The sequence below is a fragment of the Pan paniscus genome, chromosome 1 (genome assembly GCF_029289425.2).
Source record: "Pan paniscus chromosome 1, NHGRI_mPanPan1-v2.0_pri, whole genome shotgun sequence".
In the NCBI taxonomy this organism is placed as follows: Eukaryota; Metazoa; Chordata; class Mammalia; order Primates; family Hominidae; genus Pan; species Pan paniscus.
In genome coordinates, this window is record NC_073249.2 from 201,571,558 (window position 1) to 201,577,740 (window position 6,183).

General features: G+C 47.5%; 1 protein-coding gene across 8 annotated transcripts in view; it reads right to left on the minus strand.

Moving 5' to 3' along the window:
• Positions 1-6,180, minus strand: part of LOC117979961 (succinate dehydrogenase [ubiquinone] cytochrome b small subunit, mitochondrial-like) — a 44,525-nt gene extending 38,345 nt beyond the window's left edge. The window contains exons 1-2 of one of the 8 annotated variants that reach the window (XR_010109043.1): positions 4,937-5,040; positions 767-1,202 (exon numbers count right to left, since the gene is read on the minus strand). The gene's annotated coding sequence lies outside the window, so the exon portion shown is untranslated. Of the gene's footprint in view, positions 1-503; positions 1,203-4,936 lie in introns of those variants that run through there. The other 7 variants (XR_010109044.1, XR_010109042.1, XR_010109047.1 and 4 more) reach the window with 7 other exon arrangements.
• Positions 6,181-6,183: the final 3 nt, after the last annotated feature.

The following is a 6,183-nucleotide window of genomic DNA, read 5'->3' on the forward strand; positions in this document are numbered from 1 at the left end:
TTATGATTTTGGCTCACTACAACCTCTACCATGTTCAAGCGATTCTCCCACCTCTGCCTCCCGTGTAGCTGGGATCACAGGCACACGCCACCACACCTAGCTACTTTTTGTATTTTTAGTAGAAATGGGGTTTCACCATGTTGGCCAGGATGGTCCCGAACTCCTGACCTCAAGTGATCCTCCTGCCTCGGCCTCCCAAAGTGCTGGGATTACAGGTGTGAGCCACTGTGCCTGGCCAAAAGTGTGATTTCTTATTTCCCACATTGCAAATTCCATTTCAATTAACTATAATAGCTATGTCTATTGAGCACTCAAGTGTATTCTAGAAACTGTTCCTGATTCTGGAGATATATCCATGAATCAACTATAGTCCCTGTTATTAAGTAATCTGTAGTCTGACTAAACCATTAGAAATTAAAAAAATGGCTACTTTCAAAGACATCTTGGAGTTCAGGAGTCCCACACTGCGAACCATATTACCTAATAATCCAACCTGCTTGTAATTCACTTATTTAACCAATATTTATTGAGTGCCAACTTTGAGCCTAAGATACAGCAGTAAACAAATGGATAAAGTCCCTGTCCTCATGAAACTTGTATTCTAATGGAAGAAACAGAAAACAAACAGATATACGATGTAATATCAGGTAGGGATAAATACTTTGAATTCAAACAAAAGTATACGTAGTCAGGGTTCGCCATAGAGACACAGCCAATCAGATACATAGATATATAAGAGAGGGTTTATGAGTTAGAAAGGACTCACATGATTACAGAGGCTGAGAAGTCCCACAGCAGATTGTCTGCAAGCTGGAGACCCAGGGATACTGGTAGCATGGCTCAGTCCAAGTCCCAAAGCCTCAGAATCAGGAAAGCTGATGATATAATTCTTAGCCCAAAGGCCTTAGAACCCCAGCGGTGATGGAAAGGCTGATGTAGGTCCTGGCGTCCTGAGACCCAACAGCCTGGGATCCTGAAATCCAAGGGCAGGAATGGAAGCGTGTATTCCAGCTCCAAGAGAGTAAGACCAATTTGCCTTTCTTCCGTTTTTGTTCCAAGCCAACTGCACGTTGAGGGCGGATGGTTCCCTCTTAGTCCATTCAGTCATATATCAATCTCTTCTGGAAATACCCTCACAGACACACTAACAAATAATGCCTTTCCAGTTCTCTAGGTATTCTTTAATCCAGTCAAGCTGACACCTAAAATTAACCATCACAAAAGTTAAGGAGAAAGAAGACAACTTGTAGGGGAGGCTGCTATGCAAGACAGTGTGTGAAGGAAGGGCTCTCTGAAGAGGTTAACATCTGAGCAGAGACTTGAATGAAGTGAAGAAGTGAGCCATGTGGGTATGGGGAATACAACTTCCAGGTAGAGAAGACAAGTGTGGTGTGTATCAGGGTCAGCAAAGAAGCCATGTGACAGAGAAGGGTGGGCCAGGGAGAGAGGGATAAGTGATCTAACTCCTGAGGAGGTAGCCTGGCCAGGAGCTAGAGCATAAGGATCTCGTAGGATTTTATTCTGCAAGGTGAAAAGCCATTGTATTAGTCTGTTCACAAACCCGAGACTAGGCAATTTACAAAAGAAAGAGAGGTTTAATGGACTTACAGTTCCACATGGCTGGGGAGGCCTCACAATCATGGCGAAAGGCAATGAGGAGCAAGTCACGTCTTACGTGGATGGCAGGCAAAGACAAAGACAGCTTGTGCAGAGAAACTCCCCCTTATAGAGCCATCAGATCCTGTTAGACTTATTCACTATCACGAGAACAGCACGGGAAAGACCTGTCCCCATGATTCAGTTATCTCCCACTGGGTCCCTCCCACAACACATGGGAATTCAGGATGAGATTTGGGTGGGGACACAACCAAACCCTATCATTCCACCCATGGCCCCTCCCAAATTTCATGTCCTCACATTTCAAAACCAATCACACCATCCCAGCAGTCCCTCAAAGTCTTAAATGATTTCAGCATTAACTCAAAAGTCCACAGTCTAATGTCTCATCTGAGACAAGGCAAGTCCTTTCCATCTATGAGCCTGTAAAATCCAAAGCAAGTTAGTTACTTCCTAGATACAATGGGGGTACAGGCATTGGGTAAATACAGCCATTCCAAATGGGATAAATTGGTCAAAACAAAGAGGCTACAGGCCCCATGAGAGTCCAAAATCCAGTGGGGCAGTCAAATCTTAAAACTCCAAAATGATCTCCTTTGACTCCACATCTCACATCCAGGTCACGCAGATGGAAGGGGTGGGTTCCCATGGTCTTGGGCAGCTCTGCCCCTGTACCTTTGCAGGGTACAGCCTACCTCTCAGCTGCTTTCACGGGCTGGCATTGAGTGTCTGCAGCTTTTCCAGGTACACGGTGCAAGCTGTCGGTGGATCTACCATTCTGGGGTCTGGAGGACCTCTTCTCACAGCTCCACTAGGTGGTGCCCCAGTAGGGACTGTGTGTGGGGTCTCTGACCCCACATTTCCCTTCTGCACTGCCCTGGCAGAGGATCTCCATGAGGGCCCTGCCCCTGCAGCAAACTTCTGCCTGGGCATCCAGGCATTTCCGCACATCCTCTTTAATCTAGGCGAAGGTTTCCAAACCCCAGTTCTTGACTTCTGTGTACTCGCAGTCTCAACACCACATGGAAGCTGTCAAGGCGTGGGGCTTGCACTCCCTGAAGCTACAGTCCAAGCTCTACGTTGCCTCCTGTCAGTCATGGTTGGGAGTGGCTGGGATGCAGGGCACCAAGTTCCCTGGCTGCACACAGCATGAGGACCCTGGGCCTGGCCAACAAAACCATTTTTTCCTGATACCTCTGGGCCTGTGATGGGAGGGGTTGCCATAAAGACCTCTGACATGCCCTGGAGACATTTTCCCCATTGTCTGGGGAATTTGCATTTGGCTCCTGTTACTCATGCAAATTTCTGCAGCCGGCTTGAATTTCTCCTCAGAAAACGGGAATTTTTCTTTTCTATCACATTGTCAGGCTGCAAATTTTCCGAACTTTTATGCTCTGCTTCCCTTATAAAACTGAATGTCTTTAACAGCACCCAAGTCACCTCTTGAATGCTTTGCTGCTTAGAAATTTCTCCTGCCAGATACTCTAAATCATCTCTCTGAAGTTCAAAGTTCTACAAATATCTCGTGCAGGGGCAAAATGCCGCCAGTATCTTTGCTAAAACATAACAAGAGTCACCTTTGCTCCAGTTCCCTACAAGTTCCTCATTTCCGTCTGAGACCACCTCAGCCTATGGACTTTATTGTCCACAGTGCTATCAGCATTTTGGACAAAGCCATTCAACAAGTCTCTAGGAAGTTCCAAACTTTCCCACATTTGCCTATCTTCTTCTGAGCCCTCCAAACTGTTCCAAACCCTGCCTGTTACCCAGTTCCAAAGTCACGTACCCATTTTTGAGTATCTACAGCAGCACCCCACTCTACTGGTACCAATTTAGCCACTGAAGTAGTTGGAGAACAGAAGTAACAGACTCTGGTTTACATTGTAAAAGCTTCTCTGTGGCTGCTGTGTGAAGAAAATATATGAGAATGAAGCCCCAGGATGAAGCAGGGACACAGTTGCAGTGGTTAGAGTAAGAAATGCTGCTGGCTGGCACTGAAGTGATAGCCTGGAGGTTTGTGTGTGCACATGCATGTGTATGTGTTTTACGATAGTAGGCCCAAGAGATACTGTAATCCACACTATTTTTTTTTTTTGAGACAGAGTCTCACCTGTTGCCTAGACTAGAATGCAGTGGCACAATCTTGGCTCACTACAACCTCCACCTCCCAGGTTCAAACGATCCTTGTGCTTCAGCCTCCCGAGTAGTTGGGATTACAGGTGTGTGCCACCGTGCCCAGCTATATTTTTTGTATTTTTAGTAGAGATGGGGTTTTGCCACATTGGCCAGGCTGGTCTTGAACTCCTGGCCTCAAGCAATCCTCCCACCTTAGCCTCCCAAAGTGCTGAGCCACCACACCTGGCCGCAACTGATTTTTAATCATGAAATGACACATACATTTAAAAAAACCAATACCTATAATATTCCTGGCTAGTACTCTTCACATCTATATCATCAAAAACAAAGAAAGGATGTGAAACTGACACAGCCAAGGGGAGACTAAGGAGACATAACAATTAACTGTAATGTGGTATTCTGGAGGGGATCCTGGAACAGAAAAAGACATTAGGCAAAAAACTAAAGAAATGTGAATAAAATGTGGATGTCAGTTAATAATAATGTATCATATTAGTCCAGTAATTGTAACAAATATACCACAATAATGAAAGCCATTAATTATAGGGAAAATGGAGGGGTTAATATGGGTGGCTGGCTTTTGCTATTTCTAGCAGCTCCATTTTATCTACAAAAGACAAACATTCATTAAGTCCCAAAAAGGTAAAGAATGACAAATTAAGCATGTATCTTATTAATAAGAGTAATATAAAGATGCTCACTCATATTTACAAATATTTGACACTCATGTTAAGGCCAGAAAAGAGAAAAAAGGGTAGGGGCAAAAAACGCAAAGAGAAAGGAGTTAGTATCTTTTCTCCCGCAGTCATTAGCTGTTAAAAGAGGATGTTTGTTTAAAGCTGCTCAGAGCTAGTAAACTAATGTTAAGTCACTAACAGGAATTTAGAAGGTTTCATTAAGAACTGCCTGCACTAGATTCCTCCACCCTGAGACATTAAACCATCACGATAAACCTCCTGAGTGGTAAGAACGTGTCCATTTAAAAACAGGCTATGGATTGTATTACGCAGTTTTATCTACTAATCGGCTAATGCCCCGCCAAAAACAAAAAAACCCAAAGGGATATAAGTTTCATCCATCAAAGGAAACAACAGTCACCTTGGTTCCCATCCCACTCATATACTGCCGCCCTACATGTCAATCAGATGAACCTGTGCGTATCTCTTAACGACAATTGACCCACCTTTTTAACTGAAGTGAAAGGGGGGTTCTGCTCCGCGACCACTTCCTGGATCTCCCCCTCCACCCTCTGTGTTCTTTCGGGTGCACCATCGGGTCAAAGCTGCAGCAACGCCGTCTCTGTGTGATCGCATGTGCCCTTCTGCACACGACCTTCCCCCGAGAGTGACCAGCTACCGGACAGGCACCAAGGAGGGCTACCGAGCACCTCCCGGACCGGCGGCTGCAGGATTGCGAGCGCCTCCGCTAGGGAGATCGCACGTTGCGCCTGTGCTTCCTGCGGTGGCGCCTTCTGCAAGGAGACCTCGACCCTGCTCCCTCTCCGAGGCTGGATCTGACTCCTTGACGGTGATTCCAGACGCGAGACCCAAACTGACGGCTTCTAGAAGAGGGGCGAGCCCGGCCGCAAGTCTTTCACGTAGCTAAGACATCGTTGCTTCCGGCTTCTAGAAGAGGGGCGAGCCCGGCCGCAAGTCTTTCACGTAGCTAAGTCATCGTTGCTTCCGGCTTCTTACCGTTCTCCCCTTTGTAAACGGTTACCTCCCGAAAACCCAGGCTCTCCTCCAACAGTGGTTCTCAAGCGAGGCGATCTTCCCCGGGAGGGGATTTTGTCTGGGGGCATTTTTGGTTCACTGGGGCTGTTACTTGCATCCACTGGGTAGAGGCGGGGGATGCAGCTACACAACCTGCGAAGCACGGGACAGCACCCTCCCCAACCCAGACAGAATTAGCCGGCCCAAAACCTCAGTAGTGCCCAGGCTGAGAAACCCTGCGTTAAACAAACAACAAAGAAAGGCCAAGTCCCATAAGTGGGTCACCGCGCCGAGACTGGGGTCCACGGGACACCCCAGCCACGCCAAGCCGGGAAGTCCCCGCCTCCTGGAGCTGAACCCGCCCCTCTCCCAGAGGTGGAGCTGCGGGGGCGGGAACAGGCACGGAGAAAATAAACAAGACTAAAAAGTCCTGAGTAGCGCTGTGTGGCTGCAAACCTGAACCCACCTTTTGCACCACGCGGGACCCGGCACTCTTCCTGCCACCCACACCTGAGAGGGCTGCGGGGCCGACCCCAGTACTAGAAAACACTCGTCACCTCACTCAAGACGGGTACGAAGGCCAACGGACTCCTTCCTTTAGAAAGCTCAGCACACGGAGCAACTTCTCACGCCTACTCTCAAAGGGCGTACTCCAAACTAGCACTTCCGACGTCCAGCTGTGAACCCAGAGTGGCGGAAAGCCCCTGAGCCCAGCGCC